The sequence below is a fragment of the Myripristis murdjan genome, chromosome 5 (assembly GCF_902150065.1).
Source record: "Myripristis murdjan chromosome 5, fMyrMur1.1, whole genome shotgun sequence".
Taxonomy (NCBI): domain Eukaryota; kingdom Metazoa; phylum Chordata; class Actinopteri; order Holocentriformes; family Holocentridae; genus Myripristis; species Myripristis murdjan.
The window spans coordinates 7298082-7314166 of NC_043984.1; the positions used below are offsets into that span (position 1 = coordinate 7298082).

General features: G+C 40.5%; 1 protein-coding gene across 1 annotated transcript in view; it reads left to right on the top strand.

Moving 5' to 3' along the window:
* LOC115359744 (semaphorin-3D) overlaps nucleotides 1–16085 on the top strand; it is a 102256-nt gene that overhangs the window by 24964 nt on the left and 61207 nt on the right. The gene's annotated exons all lie outside the window — the stretch shown is intronic.

A 16085-nucleotide genomic window follows, 5' to 3' on the forward strand; every position in this document is an offset into this window, starting at 1 on the left:
TTACTTGGCAATTGAAACAAAAATATCTGTGCTCTAACTCGCACAGAAAACTCCCTTATCTCACTGCCTGGACGTTGCTGTAGCTTGTAAATTTCATTTTCATTTTTTTTTTTTTAACCTAGCCTACATACTGTCCTTAAAAGGTCCCATCAGACTGATTGGAATTTCAAGCCCTTAAGTGTATTTGTGAAGCTGTGAGAGCTATGACCAACACTGAAGACTTATTGACTTCTCAAACCAACATATGGACTTGTATGTTATTGTAATACTTCACGTCACTCGTGGCAATTCAGCATGTTGCCTTTAAAGGGGCATACCACTGCACTTCAACACATGCTAGAATAGTGTTTTCTGTATAAGAAACCTCCCATCATCGTCAGTGGAGCAGCAGCACCAGTTTGGCTCCATCCAGCCAGTGTTCTTTGTTGTGTTTCACGTTAAATATAGATAACAATGTACCAAAAGTGTGGATTGCATATTGTTCACATTTGTATCCTCAACACATTTTACAGTGATCATTACCATGATTATTCTCCAACCTAATATCTTACATCCAGATGACTTTTTAAGCATGTAAGGATTTTGAATTTCCTACAGCAACTTATTGTACTGAAAAATACAGTGTATAATTTTAAAGTCTAGGCCCTTTATAACAATGGAAAAAATAAGGAATTAATCTCACATATGCCTACAACTGATTAGAATTACCAAATTACCATTATTACCATTATTTCCAAGGGCTACACATGTGCCAAATGGGTGCAGATGCTTCTACTAACATAAATAAAAAACATCATCACATGAAATAGAGGCATTTGGTTTTTGTGTTGCTGTTTGTAACAAATATAGTAAATGGGTAGACTGAAATTTGATCAACATATGGGGAAATTCGGGAGAAATTAAACTCTGGGAGAGCAGCAGGAAAAGGCTGAATCTCCTCGGAAAATCCGGAGGGTTGGCAAGTATGGATTATGCTGCTGTAGGTCACACACTAGAATAACACAAATTGTCATGTTACATTTATTTGCAAAAGTGATGGACAAATGAGCAACAGATGGAGCGATCTAGAGTCAAGGAGCAACAGGAGAAAGAGAAGCTGGGAGCATGTAGGGAGGGAGCATTTTGAGTGGTATTCCCCTTTAACCTCACCAAGACCTTTTTTCCAGTCCAGTCCAATTAGAGTCATCATAATCCCATACTTTCCTCAAATCTGACTGATGCTCTGTGTTTTGAATAGGCAACAATCTGCTAAGATTTGAAAAGGTTTCCAGGTATCCCGCAGTATTTCCCTCTTCCAGACTGAGGTTTGGATCTGACTGATGTTTAGCAGTTAAAACAGGTAACAACAGGGTGCTGGGAGGTTTCCAGATACCCCTCCAAATATCTGCGCTTTCAGAGCACAGTTTGTTGAGGCAAAAACAAACTCAGCTTCCCTGCTGCTTGGCTCTTTTTGCTCCACCCGCCCCCAAACCCTGCAGGGAGAGGCTGAGACATAAAAGCAGCCGTCCACTTCACTGGACAGTGCACAGATATCAGTCATACAGGGACAGAAACTCACTTTTTTCTGTGTACAGAAAAGTGCTCTCACCTACAAAATTGCACTTAACAGAAATCACACACATACACACAGTATGAACGCACAAATGTCAGTAGGTGCAACCATCTACAGTCATTCATGAGGGAACGTGGGCACACACACAAGGCTGGTTTCATTTTCTGAACAGAGGTCCCTGCCTGTCCCTGTGTGCAGCCTAATTATGTTGTTCACTCACTCTAACAATAAGCAACAGCTTCCTTCTGGGCTTCTTCCAGGAACAGGTTCATTCCTGAGTTCGAACAAAAGAGAGGGAGAAAAATAACAGAGGGAAACAAAGTGAGAAAAGAAAAGAAAAATATGAATGGCAAGAAAGGAAAGAGTAATGTTCCTCCTGCACCTGTGGAATGAACTCATCAGGTTCAGCTCCTTCACATTCATGCTGTGAGAACAGGACTGCTGCCTCGCTGGACTCAATACTGGGATGTTCCTTTAATAAGTCAAAAACTCAGATTTCTGGGCAACAAATGGACTATTCCATTCTATTCTATTCTATTCTATTCTGTCTGGACCTTCTATATTACGGATATGTCAACCTTTAGATATAAGTGAAGGGAAAAAATAAAGACAGATAATTAAAGAAACAAAGATATTTGTGCCTACACCTGCTTACACATTAGATGTGATAAAGCCACCCCACTTTCTAAAACCCATTATTTCTGAAAACTTTCGGCATGCATGAACAGTTTTTCACTGTGCAAGTCATCTGGCTGGGCACTCTTCCTCATGGTTGAACCTTTGCGCTGCACATTCCAACAGAATCAAAATGGGAGGCAGCCTTCCAGGAAGGGCATGACATTTTGACTCTAGCAACATCAGAATATCCTGAATTATATGACACAAGTCTGAGGTGGTAGTGGAAAAGCTCTCTCCTGGACATGGCAGCACCAGAGTTTTTCAAATGCGGTACATTCTTGAAGTGGCTCTTCTCTCTGCTTCTTTAGAAGTTCAATACCCTGTTTTCCCCAAACATCTAGTCACGAGTTGCACTGTAAATGTCAAAATGCAAGAGAGTGCTTTGCCTTGTCTGATGAGGTGGATGAAGGAAACCTAAGATTATGTGACTAAGCCAAAGGATATGGCAGTTGTGTAAGGATCAAGGGGCCCATTTCCTATCCTTCTCATTCCTTAGGCTGCCATCTGGAAGTGGATGACATCAGCTTTTTCCTCTTCCCAGAAAGCCCCAGAGAGAAAAAGAAAGAGAAAGAGAGAGAGTACGGGCGTAGAGATAGGATTCTCAGGGAGATAGAGAGGCAAATACAGAAAGAGAAGGAGAGAAAGAGAGAGAATGAAGAGGGGGAAACAGAGAGAGAGGCAGTGAGCAGAGAGAGAGGTTAAAGAGATAACTTCCTCTTCCCAGAAATCCCTGTACAGTCCAGCTCAGTTCCCACAATGCTGTTTGTTTGTCTTGACTCTTAACTCTCCCCGTCCCTTCTGGAAAAACAGGACATGCACTTGTCTCGGACACAGTTCTCACTTGACCGCAAAAGTCCTTTGTCGGAAAAGAAACAAACCTCATCTGTTCGTGCCTTTCTGTCCTTGTAAGGTGATTTATGGTTGAATGAGCTGATTTATTCTAAAACATGAAACCAAACAGTTACTTTTTCTCAACATGTGATTGTAGCTTAAGGGCTTGTGAAAAGGGTTTATGATGGTGTAGAATTTAATCTCCACCTTTCTAGTAAGTTTCCTTTCTTTCTGTCACCTAACTCTAAGATGGCATGGATTTCATTCAACAGAACGTGTACTGTCGGCTGTGTTTTCTTCAAGAGATAATATCAACCTGATTACCACTGAAGCTGTATATCAACCAATATCAGTTTATGGGAATTACCAGCATCAGCTCTCAGATTGGTCAAATTTGTTGAAATTGCCATATTATCCATTTCTCTTGTTAACATTTGCTTTGTACTGCTGTGTAGATGTATGTTTTGCATCTTGACCAAAATTAATTTCCTGCTCTAATGAAGTTATACTTGTTTTGACTTGACGTGAACAAGAGTAAATCAGTAGGTTTATTGGTCTCATTTTAAAAATACAGCTGAAATAGAAAATGAATTCATACTGAGCCAGTTTCTGCTGAGAGGTCATCCCCTCACTTTACCTTGTGTCTGCATTTCATAATACAAAACACAGTGGTTTCATTGGGAAGAGCATAGTGGTTTTAGTATATAATATATGCACTTGCGGTACCATAAGGAGCTTTGGATAAAAGCATCTCCTGCACTTCATTTCCATAGCTTGCTTGCACAGGTGTGAGGCCAGGATGTTTTTTGAAACATGATTTGCTGGCTGGTTGTCAGTGTAACTCAGGAAAAGAATGAAAATGTGCTTGATTTGACAGTTTGATGGTCAAGGAAGTAAACTGTATTTGGTTTGTAAGGTAACCTCATCTGAGACAACATAGGACTACACCTAATGCCAAGTAAGCTCAGGCTGTTTGGATAAAATGAGCATTTCAGTATACCATTCATCAGGCTTACTTTACTTTTCTTGGAAAGGTGGATCTTCTGTGGTAGAGTGGAATCCATCTGTAAAACTAGGCAGAGTGCAGCAAAATCTGATAAATTAAAAGGGATTGAATAAATTGTAAAAAAGGAGAGGAAAACAGAAGAGAGGGAGAGAAGACGGAAAAGTACTTGTATGTCAGGTTTTGCATCAAAAAACCTATCAAGCTCAAAGTAAGCATAGATGCAGGTCTGGTTGCAGAACTAAACCACTCAGGTGACATCTAAAATCAAAGTGGTTGCTATCATTGTCCACTTTTGAACAGTATTTTCAATTGTCAGTCTAGTTTGAGTCAGTGTTAGATCTAAAGTTGTCATAACTGCAAAACACAAACTTTGCTCTGCATTAAACCTTTTCATGTTAGACAAGTATATTCTTTTTAGATCAGAATTTCATCTAACCTTTGATTTGGTCCAAGAACTGCAAAAGAATAAATGTGGAACCAAGCCTGTACACAAGGCAATCTTTCATCTTTCTTAAGCCAAAAATATAAGAGAGACATATGGAAAATCTCTCATAGCTCTTGACCTCAGAAGCACTCACAGCTTAAAAAGATAAGCAACCAGTCCGAGGCCTGGTGTCGGGCTTTTTGACCAACAAGGAACGGATTCGGTTCCAGTTTGAGAACTTAATTTTTAACCATTCTGAGCATTTAAAAAAAAATCACTTTGGAACTAAAAAAAAACAAGAAAACAGGACAACCTGAAGTGGGAACCACCACAACAACAAGACTGGGCGTGTGTATTCTACAGGAAAAGATGGAAGCGAAATTGAAATCGAAGAGCGTGCAGTGGTCTGCTGAAGAAATGAAACTATTGCTTTCAATTTGACATCTCCAGAATTTCAGGAAAAGTTGGAAGGGAGTGCTAGTAAAAGCAAATCACACAGTATCTCAAATTTGCTGATGATTTGGTGAAAGCTGGGCTTGATTGAACGCAGGACGGAATTATTAACAAGTACAGAGTACAGAGCCTCCACTAAAGACCTGGTTCAAAGTGCCATTGGGTAATAAAATAAAAGACTGAACCAGCACTGGCTCACTCTGGATAATATCATCAGCAAAAGCCACATTTGTAAACACAAGAGTTAAGTGATTTATTTTGTGTTGACCCACATCTGGTTCACCCGAGAAAGAAACAAGACTCTCCTCTGAGCCCTTAATGATGCCTGGAAATATTTGTCTGGGTTAGCCGTTATTAATGTAGGGGAACTCCTCTTTAAATGTATGGCTAATTCAAACGTCTCATCTCTTCTTGGAAATCATTCGAATCTATCAGTCTTCTCCTCATACATTTAAATCATTCTGTCTCCCTGCCCTGAATTGCGTGCTGACACAAATCTCAGGTGGGATTACATTATCAAGCAGAGAAAAGCTGTAGGATCAGGCTGCGGAGCCACACATGCATATTTTACATGGAGACTGGAGGGGTTTCATTCCCAAATGTTACAGGTGCATTAAAGAAATACTACCCAGACTTAATCACTTTGTTTCTTTCTTTCTTATTTGAGAAAATCCAGTGTGTTTAAGTGTAAGGAATTAACATGCAGGATATGTAAAAAAAAAAAATCCAGTTTATTCTAGTAATAAAAGAAGATAGAAGAGAGCAATAAAAAAGGTGTCACTTTTTTCAAGACATGTTTTTGCAGTGATCGTTTTCACAGAGGTGAGCTAACACGCATGTTGTCCTGGATTCAAGAATTTTGTTTTGCTTCCTTGCTTAAAGTCAGAAGCCTTCCAATAGTTCTCTGAAGTCATACCTTAGGGGCACGAAATAAACCTGAGGTTGAACTTTTGCCGTTTTGGCAGTCAGTATGAATACATTTAGTCCCTTCCAATAGACCGAGGCTCAGTGAAGAACACAGACACACTTGTCATGTGACCCAAAACAAAAAGATGCTTAAGGCATGACCTGTAGCTCAGCAAACACTGGGGTATAGAGTTTTAATATTGATGCACTTGTTATTCCCATCTTGCCCAAAAACACACGAATGAGAAAACGTATGTTTTTCTCTACTGAGATTTACTCAAACATCTTGAGCAAATCAGTATATCCAAAGTACAGCTTATACAATCATAAAGAACGAGAAAGGGAGGTTTTGTAAGGTTTTATGGTATCCCATGAAAGTAACTGCAACCTGAAGCATGCTTTACTTACTAAATAGGTGTCAGTTTTTCAGATACATAGATATCTCACACTTGCCAGAAACAGGCTCGTAACCCACTGCAGGTCCCAATTCGCTTTCTTGATATTACGTTATTGCTGCAGTAATCTCCATCAAAAAGAGCTTTTGTGTGTTTTGTCTCTGAATCAAGTATGCTGTAACGCTTTCTTCCTCAGAGAGAGAAAATAGGGCTCCTAGTCTTGATATAAGCAGATCTCAGTAACTGTGTGTTATTGATACTGGTGGGTTTGGGTTGAAACAGACATGCCATAACAGCTAGGGTTATGCTGTCATTCTGCACGACTGCCAATGTGTCCTTATCTAATGTAAGATAAAACTTTATTGATCCCCATGGAGAGGTGATTTCCAGTGCAAGGGATGCCTTGAACATTATTATGACTTTTGCTGCATGACCCTTCTTGTGAAATGTGTACGCACATGTAGTGCAGGTGTAATAATGATAATAATAAAAAAATCTGGATATGACTGTGTGAAACAAGGTGCACTGCTCAAAGCAAATTGGAGCCCTGACAAAATTCCTGTCATTTCATGGTATAAAAGGGGTGAGGCAGGACAGTAAATAAGTCAGTCTTCATTTATATAGCACCTGTCAAAACCAGGGCTATGAATTGCTTAATAAAATAAAAGGACCAATAGCTATGTAAAAGAAGTCACACATGACAGACAATTCAGGAGAAAGTTAACATAAATGATAAGAGTTGAAATGTTTAAAATGCAACCAAGTGTTTAGAAAAGAAACTTAAAAGCTTTAGCACAGAGGAGGAAAATATGGGAGAGAGGCTCAGATTAAGTGACATCTTGAATATTCAATAATTTAATACTGAAAAACTCAGCTCAAGGTTCTTCTCTAGTCTTCCTTTGTATTCAACATCTGTCTCAGGGCTGTGCATGTTTTCACTTCTACACAATAGGTCAGTGATGTCTGGCAACAACAAAGGTTCCAGGAAGTAAATCAGACCAGTTGTGAAAAGTAAAAACAGACAGTTCTCCCTCTGACATCAAAGTGTGACTTGGAGATTTACTGTGAGTTGATGCTCTTCAGTTTATCATTCCCATCCACCTGACTCTGAGCACATGTTATCCATGAACCAAGACTGTGTGTTTTACTCCTCCTGAGAAAGTATGTTTGAAATTTTTCAGCGTGTTTAACTGCTGTGAAATATTATATCAGTATGCAACAAAGGTCAGTGGGTCAGTCACGTGTTTCTCTTTTTTTTTTTTTAAATTTTGTTGCCAGAGAACAAACTAAATAGCGTTTCTGGTTTTCATCAACACACAACAAAACAATGGATGAACATCTGTTATGTCATACAATACCACAGCAACAGGGTGTAAAGGACAGATATGGATATTAAAGCTTTTAAAGAAAGTTTTTGCTTTTTTAAGTGTAGACTGTATCGGCGAGACCAGGTATAACTGCAACGGGACTCTCTAAAAACTTGGTATTTCACCCAGATGGGCGAAGTTTTGCAGGATGTAGCAGCGAATGCCTCAGTGTGCTCCATGTGCATATGCCTTGTAAGCCTGTCTCAGCTGGGCTTCTGTTGATGCAAGATCATACACTGATATCATCCCCCCTCCCCATGCACATATTTTCCAGTATAACACTATAATGTTCAATTTGAGAATTTATCACCTGTTAGGTTGGAGTCATTTGAAAACCTGCAAGGAAGTCTAGTTTTAGGTGCAGCCTGCCAGCAGGACAAGGAGAAAAAATCTGAGTGTATCTTCATAAATTGATCATCACAAAATTTAAAAATCATCTCAATCATCATCTGCTTGAAGTTACAGTTAGGTGCGAAGTCTCCTGTAGGTTTAATTCTGGTGTTAAGGCAAACATTACATTTATAAACAACTCTTCAGGTTAGGATTGTGCCAGCTTATCCAAAAAGTGCCGAAACAACCTAATGTGGGCCGAGGAAAACACGCATCAGGCGCACAGGCACACAGGCTGTAAGGCATGCCTCTGGGTGAAATATCAAGTTTTTAGATCATCCCTAACTGTATTGATTGTATCAGCACTACTTTCACCAATCAGGGATAAGCTACAGTCAAGTGATCACAGTTTCATTTGGTTATAATCAAAGGCATGGGTTTTACAGCCAAAATAAAAGTGATTTAGAAGTAAGACAATGATTTTTTGGACTAAGTTTATATTTTGAGTAGCACAGACTGTTGAAATCAAACTAACTGATAGTGTTTTAGACATTAAATATTAAACACTGCTCTTTCAGTTAAAAATTTGATGAATTCCAAACTTGCTAATCTTAAACCACTGTTATGCCAAAGCTACAAATAAAATGGCTGACAGGGGTGGGGATAGTTATCCCCAGTGAAGAGTAAAGCCTTTTTTGGTATTTCTGCAACTAAGATTAAACAGAACATTTCCAGACAGTTTAACTGAACAAGATCTAAGCTTTTTATTTATTTATGTATTTATGGACAACCCAAATATGCACCTTTAGTTGTGGTAAAAGAGAAGCTAAAATACTAAAAAGAAAATGATTAAAAATGAGTTCCAAAGAATCAGCACTTTTATTCATTTTCTTTCTCTTTCATGCACATTGACTGTCATGTTTTTCATTTAATACACTTTTCAGGTTTTTTAATGCTCATTGTATAGTGTGGGCTCAGTTTCACTGTCTGTCCTCATACAGTATTACCCTGGTACTGGGGTAGGTTGTAACAATGAAGCTCCTGGTGCAGAGACAAAATGTGGTGCAGTTATACTTGGTCTTCCCTACACACAAAAAAAGTACATCTCTTGTAGACTGTTATGGCACATGTTTGGCAACAGGCCCCAAAGTTTTTTCTTGTTAAAGAAAAGACATTTTGCAGAGATGAGTTTGTCCTGTGTTTATATTCATATTCCTGTGGCACTGGTAGTGGTAGGGCAAAAGCATAAGAGCTGAGGAAGGAGGTAGATGGGATTTTTCTTTTTACATTTTACAAACTGATAGAGTGAAGGAGGAAGAGGTGGGACATGCGATAATATTTACTGTAGTGTGATAACATCCAAGTATAGGTTTACCACATGGGCTCGTAAAGCGCGGTCAGCATGTCTGTTTGACCAGTCAGATTGCTTGGCTGCAGCCACCCTGTTGCATAAGCTATATTTTACTACTGCTATGATCACCCCCAGCTATGTGACCTCTAACACTGCCAGTGAACCAAGCATGTTGTTCTGCTCTGCTCCCTCAGAGATAAATACATCTCACTGGTGTTTTATAGCTGTGGAGCGAGGTACCAGGGCGCCGGCTGGATCTGGGTCTGCAGGGCTTGACTTCTGCCCAAGCTATGCACCTGTCCTCTGGCTGCCAGAATCAACCCGCTGCCCAGGCTCCTGGCAAATACCCTGTGGCACTGTGCCAGCAACCCACAGGAGACCTCTGTTTGTGTCTCCACTTCTGCTTTAGGTTGTTTTGCATTCAAAAGGAATGAAATCCAGCACATAGCCTGGAAATACACAAGCATAAATGTAACTACACAAATGCCAAAAAAAATATATGTTTATATGTTCCCTATAAAATATTTATGTATACAGTATACATTATCAACACTAAAGTCAGTGAATGCTTAGTTAAACTTGAACTTGAAAGTAAGGTTTTGAACCATGGAACAAGGAACATGGAACCAGTCAGCTCACTGTCTGACAAAGATGGGTGTCACACATGAAGATGAGGGATCACACACACATCAAACCTCAAATATCACTACAGGATAATTTGTACTGATCAGTGAGCCAGAATGTTCTTCATCAACCTCAAACCCAACTGGCCCAGACTCATATCAGGGTGAGAGAGCGTAAGGGTTGTAAAGGCATGTAAAGACAACAGTACAATGGGGGAGAGGGAGAGAGCGGGGCCTATGGTAGGTGACAGATTAAGATTTAAGAAACTGGAGAGAGATATCGCCTTGACTTAATGTTAAAGTAATGAGATGACAGAGAGGATCAGTGGGGAGGAATCAGAGCAGAGGGAGTGGAGATAGTAAATCATGGTGAGGATTAGAGGATTGCCAGGTAGTAAAGCTGTCGCCTCTGGCAAACACTGAGAATATCATAGTATCACAAAGAGAGACAGAGTGGGAGAGGCAAAGAGAAACTGGACGAGTGGAAGAGAGGGGGAAAAAAAGAACAGAGCAAGACAAAAAGGAGGCAGAGAAACAGAGAGGAGGAGAGATCCAAGAGAAAGGAGAGAGAAGTTGGAATAGAGAGAGCTGAGAGGGTGAAAGAGGAGGAAAATGAGAGAAATCAGGTAGAAAGAGGACTGATAAGGAGATGAAAGGGGCTAAATAAAGGGGATTAAAGCAGAGAAATAAAGAGCACTGACAAGGAGGAGGACAGAGGAAGATGAGGGACAGGGGGAAGGAGAACTGAAACTTAAGGGAATAAATAACACAGATTAAACAAGGTAGAAGAAGAATTGCTGGGAGTAATGGAATCGGGGTCTGGTGTCATCCACCCAGCCTCTCTGCTGATAAATCAACCAGGCAGTTAAAATGAGATTTTTCACCTTAACCTTGAGTGGCCAACCACGTTTTCACCTCGTCCTCCTGTAAACATAATAAAACTACTTAATCCCTCGACCAGGAGCAACAAATGTTCTGTTTTATTCTTCAGAAAACTCCTTGGAGATCAAGGTCGCAGAAAGCATTTAAACTATTCAGAGGCTCTGATTTTATTAGGCAGGTCAAAAGTGTGTAGAGTGGTAGCCATCGCAGAAATAGACAGCGCCTCCCGCATCCCGCAGCTGCTCCTGTGGTGGTGCTGTGGCAAGTATTTCAGCGTCCTCTTTCACAAATGATGCAGAATGACTTTCAATAATTGTTAAAGGGGCAATAAATAGATTTTATTTCCTTTATGGACTTCTGTAGACCCTTTTGAAAGCAGCCATTTGGATATAAAAAGCTGGGTAAACAGTGTTACTGATGACATGTAGTTCTGTTGGACCTTGTTCATGTTGGCTTGCTGGAAAGTCTCTGCTACCCTGCTATTTGTTGTCAAAATGGCTGCTGTAAGAGTTTATTGAAATAATATGATGGCTTGTCACAACAGCATGTTCTAGTATGTGGACGTTAGTTGGACCTTTGGTTTCCTTGGCAGATATCCAATAGATTTCATCCACAGAGTTTTTGAAAAATTTAAGAAGTTGCTAACAAAAGCTTATGATACTTAGCCTACATGTTTTGTTCAACACAATTTCTATTGACAGAAAGCTAACAGTAGCTAACTGGTAAAATGAACGACAGCAGATGCATCAACGTCACATCACCACCAGCCTCCCTGCACGGCCACCTTTAGTAGCCTACTAGTTCTGCGTTCAGCTAGCTAACTGTTAAATACTAAAAAAAAATTATAATCATGCTGTGGAAAAGTTTGATAGAAGCTTGCAAATGAGACGCAGCTATAGAGCAGGGGAAGAAGGTAAGTGACCTGCCTGATGTAATGTGTAATTATTTTGAAAGCCATTGTAGTTTCAGTACAGCTGCTTGTTAGCAACTTACTTTTCAAAACACATAATTTAATAGCACTAAGCAGTTGAGATGCTAAGAGGGGAAACAGATGTAGAACAAAACGTCAAAGGCCCAGGCTGTTAACCACAGACCTTAGCTGGGTGTACATTAAAATACCTTATGGGAAAAAGCAAAGGAAAATGCTCAAAATGCTAACTGACTAATGAGTTAAGGACTACAGACTGTAACCGTCTATGAAGCCACATTTTAAAAGTTGCAGTGAGTAGCTAGCTAATGAGAGTCCCAACAGAAATGTGTAAGTACCGTATTGACCCGAATAAAAGACGACCCTGATTTTAAGACGACCCCTCTTTTTCAAGACCCTTTTTTGGAAAAATACTTTTTATATGGACATTCTGCCAGGAGCGGACTTACCATTAGGCAAAACTAGGCGGTGGCCTAGGGCCCCAAGTTCCTGAGGGCCCCATAAAACTCCTCATACACTTATGGTTAATACAGTTATTACTTATTTGCGCACATTAATTATGTTTTTGATTAAAATACTTTTGCTAAAATGCCAGCAGAATGCTTATCGTATTATGTGTGTCTCGGGGCCCCTGTTTTGTGTGTTGTCCTCTCATCTCAGAGGGCCCCATGCCTGCCTTTGCCTTGGGTCCCAAATTTCTTAAATCCGCCACTGCATTCTGCAACACCAGCCCATGCTAGCTTTGAGCTCTGTGGCAACTTCAAGTGCTTTTTGCTGCATCACAGCCCTCGTAACGGGCAGTCCTTCACTACGTTTCTCATTCACAAAATTGCACACCCTCCTGTCAGTCTCGTTGAATCGACCAGTTTTTGGACCACGAAAAGCCCTTCTCTGGCTGTGGGCATTTTTTTTTTTTTTTTTTTTAGCTCTTCTTTCTGAGACCGCCACCGTCTCACATTGCACTCAGAGCCAGGGTTAAGGGATGTTTATTTACCTTGACAGTTTCGGAGGTAACTTCAGAAAGCGTCCAACTGACAGCCGGAGCTGGCAGCCATGTCAGCTGGCTGCCACATTCAACCGGCTAATCGTGCTTCGCATTAAACGATTTTGCGGAGGCAGGAGGAAAGTTGCATGAATTACGTTGTATCCACGTTCGCGCGCTGCGTGCGTGACCGTTCATGTGCTCGTGCATGAACGCCCGTACCGTGCTGGAGCACACCCCTTCCAACCGTGCCAGAGCGGGGGAAGTGTACACATTCAAGCATGGAACATGTGCAAGTACAATACATGTGTATTTGCTTAGACCCCCAATATAAGACGAGGGCGTTTTTTCAGGGCATTTTCAATGGAAAAAATATTGTCTTATATTCAGATCAATACGGTAATATCACCGTGCGAAACACTGAAATTCATCAGTCTTTTTTGAGTTGAGAGCTTTTTAGCTAACCATGCCAGAAGTTCCTACATTAAGAGAGCAGCTGCTGTTGCACATTTCCTTCTCATATCATAAAACAGACATTCTGTAACAGAAAAGTCCTGCGTTTGAATTGAACTAGTTATCTGTTTATCAGGAGGATTAGTTTTAGATTGTATGCTCCCTGGAGCTCCAGGGCAGATAGCACATAAAGAAACCAGATCAGGGTCATGAAATGTATTTTAAACTATTTTTTGACTCGTATTTCATTGTTCAGGCCATAAATACCGAGGGAGAAGCCTCCCATACTGCATCTGTTTAATACCTCAGCCATGCTCTGAAACTGTGCAGTAGGCATCCCCCAACAGTCCCACTGATTCCACCTTGTTCCTCTGTAAACACAGTTAACGTGCACATGTTTGCTTGGAGATTTGTGTCTCATCTGCAAAGCCTCTATAATATTGCTGGCTCCCAAATGGTAAATTAAATGCAGCCGTCATTTTATCACAAACAGTGTGCATCCATCGATTCATAACAGAAGTCGTTGGACTATGCATTTCTCCCTGTCAATTCCTTTCACAGTGGCAAAACAGAGACACACATTATTAAAGCTGCCTCAAATAAAAAACACAATGGCCCTATAACTTACAGGCTTATCAATTCATTGAAAGACATACAGGCACTTTATTCACACATTAAATTGCATTCAGTACTTTTAATAAAAAACAAATAAGATAAAGAAAAGAAATTACAGTCCATATGTCTAGCGTTGCACCAAACAAAAAGGTTTGGAATATGGAAAAGAGAAACAATTCCTGATGGATGGAAACCTGCTGAAATATGTTTCCTCCCTGTTTCTTTGGCTAAAAACTCCATAGGTTAACCAAACTCTCAGAGGATCCTTAAAACAAAGCCATTTGGAACACTATCCACAAAAGCTGAAATGATTTTCTCTTAATGTTGTTTTCCTGGCATGAAATCAAGGCAGTGTGGTCCAAGGTTGCTTTGACAGACTGAAATCGCATATCCACTAGAGGAGACATGCATTTTTTTAGGGGATACAAAAGTTGGCCCCTCACCGGCCCAGGTGACGTCTGGTGCTACGTCGGGTGTGCTGTGTGCCGAGTCCAGCTGGCTGCCTGGGCTGTTACTGTTTGCAAGGAAGATAAAAAGAAACAAACTCTTCTACTCGGGAACGCACTATCATCGGAAGCTCTACACAAAGAGTTGGCCTTTCAGAGAGAAAGCAGCCTATTTCAGGAGCAGTGAGTGAGGAATGTAGGTCAGAGGGTCAGATTAATAAAGTATCTCTTTTTTAATCTCTGTCTATCTGCATGTGTCTACCTCTCTAGCTGTCTATTTGTTTTCTTATCTGTCCATTTCTATTTCAGTCTGTCTGTCCAGCTGCACTTCCACCCATTTCTTTTTCCTTGTATCCATCTTTGTGTGTGCTGGTACAGCGATGAAAAATGAAAAGTTTTCATCATGCCACTCCTCACTGCATTTAAATGTGTGTTGCACATTTATAGAAGGTCTAAAGTTGGAAGTCCATAACTGGCTGAAAACCCGGATGTGGCACAATTTGTGTACACGTTGTTTTGTTTACTCATTGTTTAGCCCCGCCCCCCATGGTGCAACAGGAAAAGAAAATAAAGATGGGTAGAGCAGATAACCATGGGAACCATTTTCTAAACAATATCACCTCCTCTACCCCACTGTGTGTGTGATTGTCTGTGTGTTTGTGTGAGTATGTGAAGTTAAGAGGTTACGTTTTCACTCATGTTCTTTTTTTTTTTTTTTTTTTTTGTCTACTAGTCCTAAATAGTAGTAGTGTGTGAATTTGACCTTTAATGTAACTTTGGCCCAAGGATCACTTGGTTAGATACAGACATAGCTGTTATAATTCATTTATGGCGCTGCTGGGAAGCTCATAACATTTTCATGTACAAGCCTGTTTAACTTCTGCATCTAAATAGGGTTCACTTGTTTAATCCTGCCTTCAAGTCATGTTGGAAATACCTGAATTATCAGAGCGTGCATGATGGAGCCAACAACGTGGTAAATGCAACCACAAAAGTCAAAATTTATAATGAGGCATTTATTTGTCAGCAAGAAAACTGCAGCGATGGCAGTGTTGGCGTATTGGCCTGCTAGGCACTGACAGGCTGTTGCATGCTCAACCTCTCGCTATTTAGAATACTTTTGCTGGTAATGTGTGCTTAAATCTACAGTTAGGTCGCGTGCAGAGCAAAAGTAATGTAGTGAGTAGTGCCATGAATGGAGTCTTCATGGAGTGCATGATCTTTTTCACAGCAGCCATTCTGACATGAAATAGCAGGTAAACTCAGGTGTTACTAAAGACATTAATGAAGTTTCTGTTTCATTCAGGTCTAACAGAGTTAGATTAAGATTAAGATTAAGATTAAGTACACTTTATTAATCCCACAAGGGGAAATTCCAATTTAAGTTACATCCCGTCCAAGAGACACCAAAAGACATGACAAATACAGGGTTACAGGATCAGGAGAACTTCGGGTCAGCCACCTTGCGCGGCGCCCCTTACATTAGATGAGAAAGGAGGACATTAGGGAAGGAGAGGGGGGAAAAAAAGGTCAAATGTCAAACTGGGTCAAATGTCAAACTATAGCACATTTCCTCAGAGTCAAGCTTCCAACTTCTCCAAGTTGTTACCCATCTGGCGTAAAAGTCCAGGAATTGATTCACGAATCAATTCGCACAACGCATGAGTCTGAGTGTTGTTAGCACGGCCCAAACCTTCTATGGCTGGCAGCTTCTCCAGAGCCAAAAGCGCTGCCAACACCCTCTGAACTTTGCGATAAATCAGGAATCCACCAGCTCCAAACAGCAGAAATCCTGTTATCATAAATCCAATCATGTAGACGTCTTCAACATCCTCGACGGAAAGAATCGACAGGCACATCACC